The sequence below is a fragment of the Lolium perenne genome, chromosome 5 (genome assembly GCF_019359855.2).
Source record: "Lolium perenne isolate Kyuss_39 chromosome 5, Kyuss_2.0, whole genome shotgun sequence".
Lineage (NCBI taxonomy): Eukaryota > Viridiplantae > Streptophyta > Magnoliopsida > Poales > Poaceae > Lolium > Lolium perenne.
Window position 1 is genome coordinate 24729234 of NC_067248.2, and position 17311 is coordinate 24746544.

The 17311-nt window shown below is 42.5% G+C and overlaps 3 long non-coding RNA genes across 3 annotated transcripts; 1 reads left to right on the top strand and 2 right to left on the bottom strand.

Annotated features, from left to right (window-relative positions):
• Positions 1–96: 96 nt before the first annotated feature.
• LOC127298748 (uncharacterized) lies at positions 97–3754 on the bottom strand. The gene is made up of 2 exons (XR_007850102.1): positions 3609–3754; positions 97–940 (listed from the first exon to the last, which is right to left on the bottom strand). It is a non-coding gene; the product is annotated as an uncharacterized lncRNA (long non-coding RNA).
• LOC127298747 (uncharacterized) lies at positions 1085–3205 on the top strand. Its single transcript, XR_007850101.2, has 2 exons — positions 1085–1652; positions 2956–3205. It is a non-coding gene; the product is annotated as an uncharacterized lncRNA (long non-coding RNA).
• Positions 2225–2663, bottom strand: LOC127298749 (uncharacterized). The gene is made up of 2 exons (XR_007850103.1): positions 2595–2663; positions 2225–2518 (listed from the first exon to the last, which is right to left on the bottom strand). It is a non-coding gene; the product is annotated as an uncharacterized lncRNA (long non-coding RNA).
• Positions 3755–17311: the final 13557 nt, after the last annotated feature.

Below are 17311 nucleotides of genomic sequence, written 5' to 3' on the forward strand. Positions count from 1 at the left end.
TTTGTCCAACAGCCGTGTCTCTTCGAAGGGACACAACCTTGTAAACCGTCTTTATTGGTGCCTATTCGCTGGGTATATATACCCCTCAATCATCAATGAAATCGATAGTTCATCTCTCAATACTTTTATTCTAAACACGTTATCACGCACTTTGCTCTCCAGTAGAGCGATAGGCCATAAGAAAAGGACCGGCGGTCGGCGAGACGTTCTTGACGAGGCCGAGTTTGCAACTACGGCGGCGCCCAAGCCCAGCACCCATGGCCTTCGGCCTCCGCAAGAGTCCTCGTGTGGCTCCTTCGCCCCTCGTGGCATGGAGGCACCCGAGCTCGCGACTCCTGCGGCGCGGTGGCTAGCGCTCCTCAGCGCACGACTCCGGCTAATGGCAGGCGCACTGTGTGGCTGCACCCTCCGGCGCGCACACAACCGGGACGGCGGCGAAGGCGACCCCCAACGGCGTAGCACCCCCGCAGCCTTCGGCTCGATCCTCGTGGCACAGCAGCGTCCGAGGACGCGGTCACGGCGGCCCACGGCCGGCAGGGCAGCGGCGCCCTCCGAAGCGTAACGCGGACTCGCGCTCGTCTCAACGGCAGCCCGTCCGGCGTTGCTTCAGCCTCAAACTTCACCGCAGCGCGGCGGCAGTGTCACCATGTAGAATTTTCGACCAGCGCAGCCGTCGCCTTTGACCTCGGCGCGACGCACGGTGATGCCTGAGTTCCCAGCACGCGCGGCGGCCTTTGACCCCGATGCTGCTCTCTCCTGACGAGGCTTCTCTTGGAACGGAGGCGTCCGCACCCGCAGCCCTCGGCCAAGCTCCTTTCGCTACAGGGCCGCATGCTTGAATTTTGCTCGAGAACCACGGCCGGTGTCTCCCGTGTAGAACTGAAACGAAGAAGAGGAACAAATTGATTGATTCGTATCCACACAGAGGAAGATAAGATACCTTGGGAGATTTTATAATATACCACAGTTTACTTCGTTCCTTTACTATTTGCCACATATTACTTGGCTATTTATTATTTGCCACACATTAGACTAATTTCTTTATAATTTGCCATGTTTCTCCTTTTACAGAACTATTCAGTTTTCTAACACGAAAATACATAGTGAAATACACTGCGTGTACGCCGGACATAATCAACCAACCAAACAGAAAACCAAACATCTGGCCAGTGCTATTCCCCATTCTATCCGTGTCCAGTGAGTTCCAGCTGAGAAAGTGAGAAGTGAAGCGCCAGGATCCGCGCCGGCCGGCCGCCTTGCCCACGCTCGTTCTTGTGGCTGGCCGAGCCACGGCGAGCTTGCCAAAGGTAGGCGCGAGGAAGCCAAGGCAGGGGATGCAGCGCTGAGCTCTTGAATGGGTGGTCGTGCGGCCGGCGGGGACGAGCAAGATGGAGCTATGGTGGCGCTCGGCGGCGGCCGCGACCGCGGCTGGTGGTAGGAGGTTGCAGCGGCGCTGGAGTGGCGGCGGAGATGCACTGAGGAAGAGCTGCGGGTCGCCTGCCTTGAGGTTATTTTGCCGGCGTTCATACAGAGATGCTACCGGCGACTTCCGACGACAATCCCAAAGCTGGGTGGCGACACCCCCGAGCTCCTGCCGTCGGCTACCTCTCCGTCATTCTGCTCGTGGCCACCTCCCCGACAAGCTACTGCTGGTAAGCTCTCTCTTCTCCTCCTTCATATGCTCTGGATAAAGTTTGTTTACTTTTGTTGTTGAACTGAATGTCCATATGACTTTGTATACAAAGTATGACTAGAGTTAACTCATCTGGCTTGTTAATTCGCATGCCACACTAAATACTTCGTCAATACTATAAAACTACTCTGAACCTAGTAGCCTGAAGGTTTCATGGAAACAAGTTTAATTGTCAAAACTGAATATGTATGGTATAGGACTCCTCTGAAAACTAGTTGTCAGGTGTAAATTGGGTTGTGGTACTGAGGTACATCTACTACTCTGAATACTACAAGCCTTGGTTTGATTGCTGATGAATTTCGAATTAAGAAGATCCAATTTAGCAATTATCTGCACATGGATGAAATACAGTTCAGATTTGCCAGGAAACAAGTAAGCATTAATTTATTAGACAGTAGCATAGCATTTACAGCTACAGAACAGAGCACACCTTGGTTTACAAATTCAAAGATATATATCACCTAAACATGATAGGTACTGATTATGATCAGTTGTGCCTTTAGATATCCCAAAATTTAGGATTACATGGAATTGACATAATTCATCACACGATAGATCACCAACTCATAATTCAGAGTTTAAAATAGTCAAAATAATAAATTCTGTGTGCATTATTCAACAAACAAAGAAAGGCAACACATCTATCTTAGAATCGAAAAGAGAGTCTTGACTCAATAAAATCATTCTTTCCTCCTCCTTGGAGTTAATTTTTTCTTGGATGCATTGGAACTTGAAGGCACATCAAAACTAGGCGCAGCCGGAGATGTAGTAGTTGTGACTGGTGGCGGTGATGCGCCACCTTCGGCCATGGCCATAGCAAGTCTCCTACAAATTATACATGATGTTAGAAAACAGATTTGTCCCATAATTCTGTGCATATGAAAGCAAGTAGAAGGATTACCTCCTCGTAACAGGCATAGGGCTGTCAAGAAGACTAGGAGGCAAGTTTGTAGTATCCGTCGTCGATGCCCTACTCAAAAACAAAATATATTTATTCAAAAAGTTAAGTACAATAAGGAGAATTATCTCAGTCTAAGCACTTGACAATTGAGAGGCTTCCATAAAGTTCCATCTTGCTTGTAAATGTACTGGAAGACTCGTTTAACATTTGAATCAAAAGTCGTCGATCTTCTACTACAGATTGCAGTTGCTAATTAGTTTGAACAACATGTTGTATGCTGTAGCCTCTCTTGAGGATAGTTACATACCTTTTAATAATTCGTTGTTGCACATTGTTATTTAACTAATTTGCATGAAATTAGGCATTTCTTGCTACCGTGAAGAGCATGATCTAGGATCATTGAGGCACTGAAGCTCATGGATCAGGGATAGGGAGTAGAAGATTTCAAATCAGGCAAAGCAAAGACTCGACTCGTTGGCACTGGAAAAAATCTTCCTTACAATAGTTGATTCAATGTACGGAGTGCATGAGATTCTATGAAAAGAAATTAGCCGATGGCTGTGTGATTCATCCGTAATTATTTAGCAATGATGAAATAGATTGTGCAATCAGCCAGGGAAGAGGAAGAATTACATGGATCGTGGCTGTCGTTCATGATTGCCGATCATGCCTGGTCCGTCCCTGGTTGCCGGGCAGACAACGGCGGCGCTCGGCGGCTTATGTGTTTCCCGTCCGCTGCCCAAGAGTAACTAGGGATTTGGTTTGACCTGATTGATTGATCTGTTTGGTTGATTCATTATGTCCAGCTAGGTTCGTTCCAGCCAAAGAGCGTATGCAGTGTATTTCACTATGTATTTTCGTGTTAAAAAAATGAATTGTTCTGTAAAAGGAGAAACAGGGCAAATTATAAAGAAATTAGTCTAATGTGTGGCAAATAATAAATAGCCAAGTAATGTGTGGTAAATAGTAAAGAAACGAAGTAAAGCGTGGTATATTATAAAATCTCCCAGATACCTTATCTCCTTGGTGCATATTCAATTTAACCCCTTGTTTGCTACATTTAATATATAAACCATCTAATTCATTAAACATACTAGTCCAGTCCTCAGACGGACATATTCTTAGCACTTTTAACTTCTGGTTATTATTTGCATTTTAAGAACTTTTTCTTTAAGAAAAATATTAATGGCAGTCCATCAGGTTAAAATTTTAATATATATTACATATGATTTTTTTTAATCATGTACCTTTTACATTATGTAAAAGTATAACATGAAGTCCTCAAGCCTTCATATATCGAGCCATATTATTTAACTCATATTTTATATATTCATAAATTATATGTTCTTATGTATATTTGCCTCTAGCATTTTATATAACACATATTTTGGTACAATAACCTTATTTTACAAATCTCATTTAAATTATGAGATAATATTGGCGATAAATATGTGACTATCTAAAATTTATTTGCGGATCACAAGATGATGGCATCAACTACATAAATTGCAGATTATTACTGTGACATGAACATATTTGTCATCTTGACAATAAAATTATCTCCAAAGTGCTTTTTCAAATATGTTAATACCAAAGTATAACACAAGGTAGTAGGATAAGGCATCTAGTGACACATGTCAGACTATGCTTTCTACTACTACTAAAGAGATGTACTTCATAAATATGAGGATCATCCATAATGTGTTAACTTACAATTTGAAATCCACACACATATGGCACAAAAGCATCAGCTTAATATTCAAATTATTTCTCTAGAGCATATTTGTTGTTTACTAAAATAAATTTTACTATCATAGTAAAAATAAAATTGATGCATTATTATTGCATGCTTCTATTACATTGGTAAGATGTGGAATGTTTAATCATTGGACAGGGATGCAATGTCTATCAAGACAATCCATGATAAATATAAATTTCTCACAAAACTACTATAGGTTGTACATTATATGGTGATAATTATATTCACCATAAATAACCCATGTCAAAATACATGTCTATGTTTTGGAAATGAATTTAACATCTCCCATCACTTTGGGTAAGAAGTTCAAAGCATAGATAGATGTATCATTTAATATCTCAATATTGAATGTCTACTCCATGATTATTAAGGAATTACCTCGACCATTAATATGTTCAATTGAAGCATTTTCATAAACTTATTTACTATCATAGTAAATGAGTTGCATGATCATCTCATGCGGGGCTAGAATCTCCATCAAAGGAATTCACTAAACTCAATTAGATGAGAGAAATTGGATAAATATCTATTCCTCTTTAAATATCCACCAACAAGATATTTGTTGTATAAACACAATGTCAATAGGTTCTCATTCACTTTTGAGGATTTCTAGTCCATTGTAGTTATTCAGTTCGGTTGTCTATAAAATCAGCTCCAAGTTTATATTTTGCGATTAGGTAGTTTCAAATATATGCCTGATTCAAATACCTCGATGCACTTTACATCCTACTTTAATGGTAATGTAAGAACATTATTATGGTCTTTATTTCAGGCTATATGATGTATTCTTATAAACAATCATTAGATACACCCTACGGGTGATATATAGCACTACCTGAAATTCAACTATTACTCATAATACTAAGAATCTCGATGGTATTGAAAAGAACCACGAGAAATCAATGTAAAGTGGAGGTAAAAATAACAAGCAGAAACAAAGTGTACCTTATTAAAAGGGATAAGATAACTATCAAGTTTATCAAATCTTTTATTGTATGAATCATCATACATATGCATTTCCAATTCCCAAATCATTGGTTGGGATATGCCACAAATTCATCAAATAATATGAGTTCAACGGGATAACTTTGAAGCTCACTTCAATAAACACCATTTGCAGATTGTACTTATAATCTTCATTAGAAAGAAACCATAAGTATAGTCTAGTAGGAGATTCACTCCTTCGAAATAATAAATTACTTGTGGAATGAAATTCCCAAGACATTTTGGAAAACCTCGTTTAGTCTCATAACTATTCCAATATGTCATTTACCCAATAATCATACTACTAAATGTGGTATGTTTTCCATTAATATCATGTTTCTCATACATGAAATTTCAATGTATGAACTAAATTCATACTAAACTTTGTTGCGTACAAACTAATTTTTCGGATCTTGATGAATTTAAGATTTGTCATAATGGCCTTGGTTACCCATTATAGGGATAATGCGAAAACTTGGTGAAATTTTGTTGGTCACAATTTACAAGTTGCAAAATTCTCAAATCATCAGATTTTATGAGCACCTAATGTGCCATGAGAATTTTTTTTCTATGTCTCTCACACTCCACTCAAATTTCTTGAACTTATTCAAGAAGATACTTGTGGACTATTCAATAACTATCTGGGTGATATAAGTATTTCATGGTATTCATAGATACATCTAGTTGATGGTCTTATGTGGGTCTCTAATCTCCACAAACCCATGATATTACTAAATTAATTTCTCAAATTAAGAGAAAATTATCATAATATATTGGTTTGACCAATTTAATTATCATCTTCATGAGCATTTATGATTTTACTAAGTACCTAAGAGTACATACCCAGAATAGTGTAACTAAATTCTTTGTCAAAAGAATTAAACTAATTAAATGACCACTCCAACAAAATTTGATACACCAACATATTGTTGGACACATGCGGTCTTACACGCCGTAGATCTAATCAAGATCACAACAGCTGCTTATCATACTGCTTCCCCTTGCAGTAAGTACGTGAAAATCAAACAAGTATTTTCCATCTGCGATAATTCGGTTATATACCGATATCACCACCCCAACGTACATCATGGGCCCTCACATCAATTTGGGATCTATGTGATAAATTACTAAGGTATAATTTTCCAATATCCGTCAAATACCTTAAACCCTAACAAGGGAGTTATTGATAGCCCGTACGCTGATTGCATTTGCAATAAGAATATTTTTCGGCATTAGGGGGAGATTAGTACCACAAAGAATGCCGATAAATAAATAATAAATGTCATAGACTTTCAGTCCTTATATTCACGTACTTGAAAATCTGAACGATAAGTTCGGTCATAAATTTGCAACATATTGCAAATCTGCCACATACATTTACTCGTGATAAAAATGTCACAAAATCATATTATGCATGCAACCAATGTGCCAAAAGAGTGAAGGTACCTAATGTAACCACTTTCCTCCAAAATGAAAGCAAAAGGGGGAGAAAATTGGCCACATGAGATATAAATTCTCACATGCTTCCGCGGAACAGAGGAAATTATATTCTCAACAAGTAAATGTAGTTCAACCTCAAGTTGAATAACACATAGTGGATGCTCATCATCCAAACCCAGCACAAATGTGCACATAATTTTAAGTGTTGGGATATCGAAACACCTTGACTCCATTGTTATGGAAAATCATGAGGAGTTCAAATATTTAATCACATTTCCACAAATATTTTTGATTCAACAGAATCATACAACAAAGACTACATTTTGTCGACAAATATATTTATTCTTAAAAATTGCTAAAACCTTTAGGGCCCTGAACCAAAGTCCATGGCAGAGTGCCTAATGCACTCATATATTGGTTCAACTAGAAGGATGCAATTGAATAAGAATAGCACTCACTCAACAAGGGAGGTATTTACCATCGTAATACCTATTCCTCATAAGCACCTTCCCTATGGAAGACAAATGACTTTTTGTTAACAACAAAAAAAATGAGGTGGTGATAAAGTGAGGCTTGTAGCGCAAGGGTTCATGCAGAGACCCGATATCAATTATATATGATGTAACATACCCTATTGGTATAGGTGGAATTATGTTTCGATACTAATATTATTGGCAATTATAAATAAACTATCCATGTAGCTGATGGATGTAGTGATTACATAATCATATGGGTCACTCAATTTGGATATCTATATTAAAGTCCTTAAGACTTATAAATCCAAATCCAAAATTAAATCGCAACATATGTGTAATAATACAAAAGTCACTCTATGACTTAAAATAGTCAAACACAAATTGTGTGGTACAATTGACTATAAGAGCTCCTTCTTATAAAGGATTACTTGTACAATGATGATTGCTTATATGTAGTCATAAACAAAATCCCTAATTGGATTCTACATGACCTTTGTATATATCAATGCTTTTATCATCAAAGTTTATAATATACATGAAAGGTCCTTGCAATCATATCAAGACGGAGATTTGGATTGAACCAAGTATTAACCAAGTTTATAACTTGAGTATATTCCTTCGGAATACATATCTATCAGTCTTTACATGTCCATAAAGTTTTGGAGAAATTAAATATGGATAAATCAAATCAAAGATACATATGGTCACACTATCCCTAACAGGGATACAAATTCATTCATACATTGTAGTAGTGATGAAGTGATATTGGACCTCTTGTTCCATATCTCAATACAAACTACATCATAAATGTGAATATTTTGTTGTCAACTTCTTTAAAGTGCAAGCCTCAACTAAAAGATTGGTGTAAGTAATATCCTCCGATATATTTAAGGCTCAAACGATCTTGATTAATTCCCTTAGGAATATCAAGATTTGACCATCGTGTAATCTACATTGGCTATAATTATCGATCCCGAAAATACCATATCATAGACTGAATTCAATGAAAGAGCCTTCTAACTAAGAGAACAAAATAGGCTCGACTGACCACATTCAAGATCATGTGGTTGAGATTCAACAGAATCACCCACCATTATTTATCAGATAATACCACTTGTATTGCTCAAATGCATAAGGGTTAAATTAATATTTTCCAAACTAGGGAGATAAACACTTTGCAAACATATCATGTGAAATCTAACAGATTTATTCACAGTGCTTTACATATTCCCATATTCCTGAATTTAAGTTCATGGATTGGCGTGAGACAACTCTTAGTCTTGCAAAGTCCAGGGGGAGTAAAACTCCCAAATTATAACCCGTTGATGATCATTAGATTATATATTGTACTCTTTTTTCCCTTAATGAGTTTTCCTAATGGTTTCTCATAAAAGGTTTTTAATGAGACGATATAAATACAAGTGTTAAGATATGCCACATTGTTTTCTCCTTATATTTTTCCCATTGGGTTTTAAAGGAGTTTTCCGTGGCACATCATATTGCACTCTTTGCAATATTTACGCAAGATATATGCCGTACCTCCTATTTTCCCCGCTGGGGTTTTTAAAGGAAGTACAAAAGGCATATTTATTGTTCTCCAAACTCATTCGTGAGGTTTTTTCCTTCTCAAAGGTTTTCTCATATGAGTTCTCATGGAGACAACAATCTTTACATGTTGTACTATTTTCTCCTTATTTTTCCTAAAGGGTTTAAAGGAGTTTTAGCAACATATCAAATACAACTCTCCTCATATTTTTTCCACAGGGTTTTTGGGGGAGACATTTTAAAAATGATGACTTTCAAGATGATGAATATTTACAAAGAGCACCATTGTTTACAAGGACATCCTCATATATAAGTAAGAAGACTATGCGAGAAGATCTTGAAGATTACACATGAGATTTTCAAGAAATGGCGTTGTCCAAGGGGGAGTGTTAGAAATAGGATTAGCTTAAGTCTTAAGCTAACTAGGCAGTTACTTTTGTCCAACAGCCGTGTCTCTCCGAAGGGACACAGCCCTGTAAACCGCCTTTATCGGTGCCTGTTCGCTGGGTATATATACCCCTCAATCATCAATGAAATCGATAGTTCATCTCTCAATACTTTTACTCTAAACAAGATCATCATGCATTGATAAGGTACCATTGGACGCCACCTAGGCGATGCTTGGAATCGAGAAGCCACATTTCTGAAACGACGACCAAGAGGCCACATTGACCTCAATGATGCTTCACCTCAGCATCGGTGATCCAATGTTAGTATGTAGATCACAGATATTAACCAAACCAACTCCCTGAGTCACTATCTAGGCATGTGTATACACAATTGCATCCAACAAGTCCGCTTCACATGCTACAGTATATATATACAGAATATACAAGAATATACACTACTACATACATTGTGAATTTCAGCATCACCGCATGCGTCACATGGCCCAGGACTTCCTGAAGGAGGTCTTGGGCCTCCAGCCGGCAGCCGGGGCACCGTTGTCAGCGAGGAACGGCGGCGCCTCATCCGATTAGATTGTACTGGGTCTGTGGAAATGGGGAGTCTCCTCCTCCGTCAGAACAGGTGTGGTCGTTGATCGAGAAGCTTTGCTTCCCACGTTGTCTGTTTGTTTTCGCGAATTTCATCCACGTTCACTGAGGTGATCCAGTCTGAAACTCTGCACTATGCTTCACATTGGATCACTACAATGAGGCGTCTTGTTTGTTTTCGCGAATTTCATCCCACGTCGCGAATTTCATAGGAATATATATGAGTGATGTTTTGCCTCTTGGGTGATACTACTTCCTCCATTCTCTATTAATTGACTTGAATTTAATATTTTATGTTTATACTAAATTAGAGTTAATTAATAAAAAACGGAGGAAGTAGTAGCGAAATTTTATTCCCGGTTGCTGGTTGGGAAATGATTTGGAGGGACCAGCTTTGCTGACTACTCTGGCACGGCATTTCGCTTTGAGTGAAAAAAAGACACACGCTTAGCTTAGGAATAATAAGGCCTTGCTTGGTGAATTTCCCTACCACTACAGGAATCTGGGAAGATGCTGACGGCCGCCCGCCCTCGGCGTAGCACGGCCTAGCCCTCGGCGTACGCTACGCCGACGGGGGCCCTCGGCGTAGCCCCTCGGGGAAGGTCGGCCTCGGCAGAGCACGCGTGGCCCTCGGCGTAGAGGTTGTCGTCGGCGTAGACGTAGAGGGCCGACGGCTGGCCCCACCCGCCGGCATACTGGCCCTCGGCGTAGCACGCCAAACGGCACCGTCCGTCTAACGCCCGTTTGAGCTACGCCGAGGGGCAGCCGTCGGCGTACGCAGCCACGTGGCCCGTCCTGGCGCGCCCTGGGGTCTTCTACGCCGCGGCTACGCCGAGGGGCAGCCCGTCGGCGTACGCAGCCACGTGGCCCGTCCTGGCGCGCCCTGGGGTCTTCTACGCCGCGGCTACGCCGAGGGGCAGCCCGTCGGCGTACACAGCCACGTGGCCCGTCCTGGCGCGCCCTGGGGTCTTCTACGCCGCGGATACGCCGAGGGGCAGCCCGTCGGCGTACGCAGCCACGTGGCCCGTCCTGGCGCGCCCTGGGGTCTTCTATGCCGCGGCTACGCCGAGGGCAGCCCCGTCGGCACAGCATTGATCATTTGGTCTAGACAGGGGATACGCCGAGGGCTACCTCGTCGGCGTAGCGTCGACGTTTTTCCAGTTTTTTGCTGTTTCCAGATTTTTCCAGGTTTGGCACATTTAATAGCACATAAAAACACAAATAATTCACAGGAACTTCACATGAAGTGCAAATAGACATAACATGAAGTGCATAAAGTGCAAATAGGTACAAATCGTAGTCTCATAACATTGCATACATAGTGTCATAGTGTCGATAAGAGATACATGAGACAACTAGAGGTTAGCGAACTCCTCGCTGCTGAACACCGGCCCGGGTCGACGTGCTGCTGCAGTAGAAGCTGCGAAAAAACCACCGGGAGAAGAACCGGGAGAAGCACCGGAAGAAGAAGCGGGAGTAGCACCGGGAGAAGGACCACCATGATGAACCGGTGTCATCTCTCTCCCACCACCCTGGTTCGCGGAACATCCCGTTCCCTACATACATGTTCCCTAGATGTTAGCAACTTGCGAGGCAAAGGAAAGCCGTAGTATTCGGTTTGGCGAAGAACTTACCGGTGTACTCCCATAGTATGTCGCTGCGAAAATTTCCTTCGATGGTATCAATGGCGCCGGCCCCGGCAAGGGAGGCCACGGTCCTAAGTCCGCTGTCTGTCCAGTTTGAGTGGCCACCATCGACGTCTGGAAGATAGTTTACATGTCAGGCTTTGCAGAAATAAAGCATGAAACTAGGGGAAAGTGGGACTTGTCATCATTTGCGAAAAGAAAGGTTGAAACTTACATGGACATGCGTCATGTACTCCTGGAACTCCCTCTGGTGCCGGTGAAAGGCCTCCTGATATTCTTGATGAGCGGCCACGTAGGCCGCCTCGAAGTCAGGCTACAATTTCACAAATTCATATCTCGTTAGCACTTAGCCATGTATGAACGAAAGCCGGAAAGATGATGGAAATGAGGGAAACTTACGTCGTATGCGGGTTGCCGAGGCCGGCGACGAGGCGGGAGAGGGGGGCTGTTCTTGGTGAGGCCCACCTTGAGACGCGTGAAGGTCGTGGTGAGGGTATGCTTGACGGCCTTGTTAAGCATCTTGAGACGGCCATGCGGCAACCCTCCGGACGACAGGACCAACGACTCCTCGTCGATCTCCGCGCTCATGGGGTCATCCACCTCCGGGTGACGATGCCTCACCATCGCACAGTAGTTCTCGACGTCCTCGGTGTAGGTGCCGAAGTACTCAGGGAGCGAGGGCTGAGGCTGTGAGAGATCGGGCCTCTTAAGCCGCATCTTGTTGTATATCTCGACGTCAGAAATCTCCTCCCCGGGTCCTAACTCGGCCCTCTACATCGCGAAAGGAAATGTTGTGAGTATCAACTTTGAACATGACGGAAAATAAAATGTATACATACCGTCTTCCCCGCGTAGCGCTCGTAGCTGAGGTTTCCCCCGCAGTGTGTGCCACCATCGCCTCGGTTCTCCGCGTTCCGCCTCGCCACGACTGCAAAGTCCTCGTCCAGCTTGAGCCACCTCGTCCTAACCATCTCCTCCCAGGCCTCGGCATGCGGCTCGGCCCAACCGGGGAGAACCTGAAAATGCAATACTCAACTCAATATAATGCAATTGCAACTTAGTAGCAATGTAGAATCTCATTGACATTTTACTCACCGACATGTAGTCCTCCACCGTCATCACGTACTCGGCCTTAGCATTCTTACCGACAATGTCCGGCTTATGGACCCTCTCGCCTCTCTGTGCCCAGAAGTGACTAGCGGACGTGATCCTTTGGTTGTACCACACCTGCGGTGTCAACCTCTCACAAGTCGCCCGCAAAGTCATCTTCGCCGTCTCCTCAATATCGGGCGCCACATGATAAAAACACTTCAATCATGCAAAAAACAATTGTGAGAGTCATGAGTTAGCACATTGGGGTCATCAAATATGAACGAAGCTCGAGAAAATATGTCTTACCCAAAACTTTCTCATCACGGCCTCAGCAGATGCAAGTTTTCCAGCGATTCCGACGCTCCGGTGATCTGTATCTTGCGAAACCCTAGGGCGGGGACCCCGCAGATCTACCACTATAGCTTTCTCCGTGCGAGGGTTTACCAATGGACTTTTTTAGTTGCTTTGGTTTATTTAGGACATATGTACATGGAAACCATAGGTTGGGAATAATTTACCATAAAATAGGCCCCGGATGAGCCGTAGCTGAAGTTTCCACATACAGATCCTGGATTTTACCAAGTGCTAGCCCATGTATGCGAAAATCGTCAACGCCGGGCATATGCAAGGTTAGGCAAACCCTACATAACACTTGTACACATATGTTAGGGACAAATGCAAGTTTTCCAGCGATTTCGACGCTCCGGTGATCTGTATCTTGGGAAACCATAGGACGGGGACCCCGCAGATCTACCCCTATAGCTTTCTTCGTGCGAGAGTTTACCAATGATCTTTTTTATTTGATTTGGTTTGTTTAGGACATATGCACATGGAAACCATAGGTTGGGCATAATTTACCATAAAATAGGCCCCGGATGAGCCGTAGCAGGAGTTTCCACATACAGATCCTGGATTTTACCAAGTGCTAGCCCATGTATGCGGAAATCGTCAACGCCGGTTACATGCAATGTTAGACAAACCTTACATCACACTTGTACACATATGTTAGGGATAGATGCAAGTTTTCCAGCGATTCCGACGCTCCGGTGATCTGTATCTCGGGAAACCCTAGGGTGGGGACCCTGCAGATCTACCCCTATAGCTTTCTCCGTGCGAGGGTTTACCAATGGTCTTTTTTATTTGCTTTGGTTTGTTTAGGACATATGCACATGGAAACCATAGGTTGTGCATAATTTACCATAAAATAGGCCCCGGATGAGCCGTAGCAGGAGTTTCCACATACAGATCCTGGATTTTACCAAGTGCTAGCCAATGTATGCGAAAATCATCAACGCCGGGTACATGCAAGGTTAGCCAAACATTACATCATACTTGTACACATATGTTAGGGACAGATGCAAGTTTTCTAGCAATTCCGACGCTCCGGTGATCTCTATCTTGGGAATCCCTAGGGCGGGGACCCCGCAGATCTACCCCTATAGCTTTCTCCGTGCGAGGGTTTACCAATGGACTTTTTTATTTGATTTGTTTTGTTTAGGACATATGCACATGGAAACCATAGGTTGGGCATAATTTACCATAAAATAGGCCCTGGATGAGCCGTAGCAGGAGTTTTCACATACAGATCCTGGATTTTACCAAGTGCTAGCCCATGTATGCGGAAATCGTCAACGCCGGGTACATGCAATGTTAGACAAACCTCACATCACACTTGTACACATATGTTAGGGACAGATGCAAGTTTTCCAGCAATTCCAACGCTCCGGTGATCTGTATCTTGGGAAACCCTAGAGCGGGGACCCTGCAGATCTACCCCTATAGCTTTCTCTGTGCGAGGGTTTACCAATGGTCTTTTTTATTTGATTTGCTTTGTTTAGGACATATGCACATGGAAATCATAGGTTGGGCATAATTTACCATAAAATAGGCCCCGGATGAGCCGTAGCAGGAGTTTCCACATACATATCCTGGATTTTACCAAGTGCTAGCCAATGTATGCGAAAATCGTCAACACCGGGTACATGCAAGGTTAGCCAAACCTTACATAACACTTATACGCATATGTTAGGGACAGATGCAAGTTTTCCAACGATTCCGACGCTCCGGTGATCTGTATCTTGGGAAACCCTAGGGCGGGGACCCCGCAGATCTACCCCTATAGCTTTCTCCGTGTGAGGGTTTACCAATGGACTTTTTTATTTGATTTGCTTTGTTTAGGACATATGCACATGGAAACCATATGTTGGGCATAATTTACCATAAAATAGGCCCCGAATGAGCCGTAGCAGGAGTTTCCACATACAGATCCTGAATTTTACCAAGTGCTAGCCCATGTATGCGGAAATCGTCAACGCCGGGTACATGCAATGTTAGACAAACCTTATATCACACTTGTACACATATGTTAGAGACAGATGCAAGTTTTCCAGCAATTCCGACGCTCCGGTGATCTGTATCTTGGGAAACCCTAGGACGGAGACCCCGCAGATCTACCCCTATAGCTTTCTCCGTGCGAGGGTTTACCAATGGTCTTTTTTATTTGCTTTGGTTTGTTTAGGACATATGCACATGGAAATCATAGGTTGGGCATAATTTACCATAAAATAGGCCCCGGATGAGCCGTAGCAGGAGTTTCCACATACAGATCCTGGATTTACCAAGTGCTAGCTTATGTATGCGAAAATCGTCAACGCCGGGTACATGCAAGGTTAGACAAACCTTACATAACACTTGTACACATATGTTAGGGACAGATGCAAGTTTTACAGCAATTCCGACGCTCCGGTGATCTGTATCTTGGGAAACCCTAGGGTGGGGACCCCGCAGATCTACCCCTAGGGTTAGGGTTAGGGTTAGGGTTAGAGTTAGGGTTAGCAATGTACTTTTTCCTTTGTTTTAGGATATATGTACATCGATAGCAGATGTTGATTATTTGGCCGGTCACTCGTGAGAGTTATAAAACTCACCGAGCGCACAAATAATCCCTTAGTGATCCGTATTACATTTGGTAGATAAAATAATTCCACGAGTGTCATAAGGTAGATACTCAGGAGATTTTGCGACACGCGAGACTTTTAGCTCGTCCATTTTTTTACTCGGGGCAATCACAGACGGTGCTAAAAGAATTTCTTGATAAAGGCAATGCAGTTAGAGTGGTTCCATACCATGAGAGAGAGAAAAATAAAGAAAAAAAAATATGCCGAGGGTGGCCGTCGGCATAGGAGGGGCACGGCCTATGCCGAGGGTGGCCCTCGGCGTCTTCGCTGACACCGTAAGCGTGCCGTGACGACGCGAATGGGAGAGGAGCCATGCTGGTGCTACGCCGAGGGCAGCCCTCGGCGTAGCCTCCTCTACGCCGACGGCATACGTACGCCGACGGTCCTTACTCGGAGCTGCCCCAATGAGGACATACGCCGACAACCCCGACATTTGGCCGTGGCGTACCGTCGGCGCAGCGCGCCATTCCTGTAGTGTACCCCCTTCGATCCAAATTTGTTGCAATTACTATAGATGTATCTAGATACTAGTGTCAAGTAATATGAATCGGAGGGAGTAGAATTAGTGAGGATAATCTCTAGTAAATTTAAATTTTACTTATTTGTGAAAGTATGTTTGGTACTAGAGTATTGAGTTTAATCTCTGCTTATCGATCCTTACTTTTTCTAAACTTTAGCGTATTTTTCTCAACTTCTAATACTTTATTCCTACCTAGTGGATTGAAGATAGATTTTATGGAGGATTGGATGAACATACTGTTCTATCTAGTACTATAGGAGATTATCCGCACTGATTCCTAAAAAACTCTAGTCTTAGTTTTTGTTCTCTTCACTCGTTCGATGCGATCTCTTTTCTCGATCATGATGCCTGTAACTGAGAAGAGATGCTTACTGTAACCCATCCATTAAAATGCGGCATCAAGATCGTGGATGCAGGATCACCTGACGATGAGCGCATAAACAAAGCAGAGACCCAATAGGAGCCGCAGGTTGGATTTAAAATTGTTGAGTAAGATGCGAGATGCTGCATAGGATATGACTAGTAAAATACCCGTGCGTTGCATCGGGAAGAAAAAACATCAACTACTGCACTGAATTATCCGTGATTACATAGGTTTTTCGATATTCACCACGAACTAAACATGATTAATCGCATCACCTATCTATTTATAATACTTCAAACTTTGACCTATTGTTGTCCACACTTGATTTATAGGAATAAGATGAGCCTTATTCACCCACTTCAGCCCACTTCCAAAATTTCATGTCGGACAAAGCATGGATGAACCGATTTTTTCACCAAATAGTTTATGTAGTTAGGCGGTGGCAGCCCATATATAATATCAACTAAAAATTAGGGGTAATTTTAAAACAGACAAAAAATTGAGGAGAAGTAGTAAATTTGCATGTGTGTTACACCGGAAAATAAAAGGCTACTTTGTAAAACGCAAGTTATTGCAGGTATAGTTGCAGCGTATCAAAAAAGCCCATAGACAATAAATTGAAATCTGGCCACCGGATCTACAGACGGAACAACTAAATATGACCGATATATAGAAAATTATTAAAGAATCTAGTTTTCTTTCTCTAATTGGCACCTTCCCTGTATAGTCAAAGGCAAAGATATCATCCAGATAAATAGAATCAACAAAGTTGGTTTGGCTGTGGTGTCCGTGTGACATAAGAATACATGCTGTAAAATCGATGTTAAGTGCCTGCCATACTGTGTGAACTCACTTTCTGTAAAACATAGAAAAAAAAAACATCTGCAAATTAAGCCACAAGTAAAATCGATGTGAACTGCATGCTCTACTGTATGAACT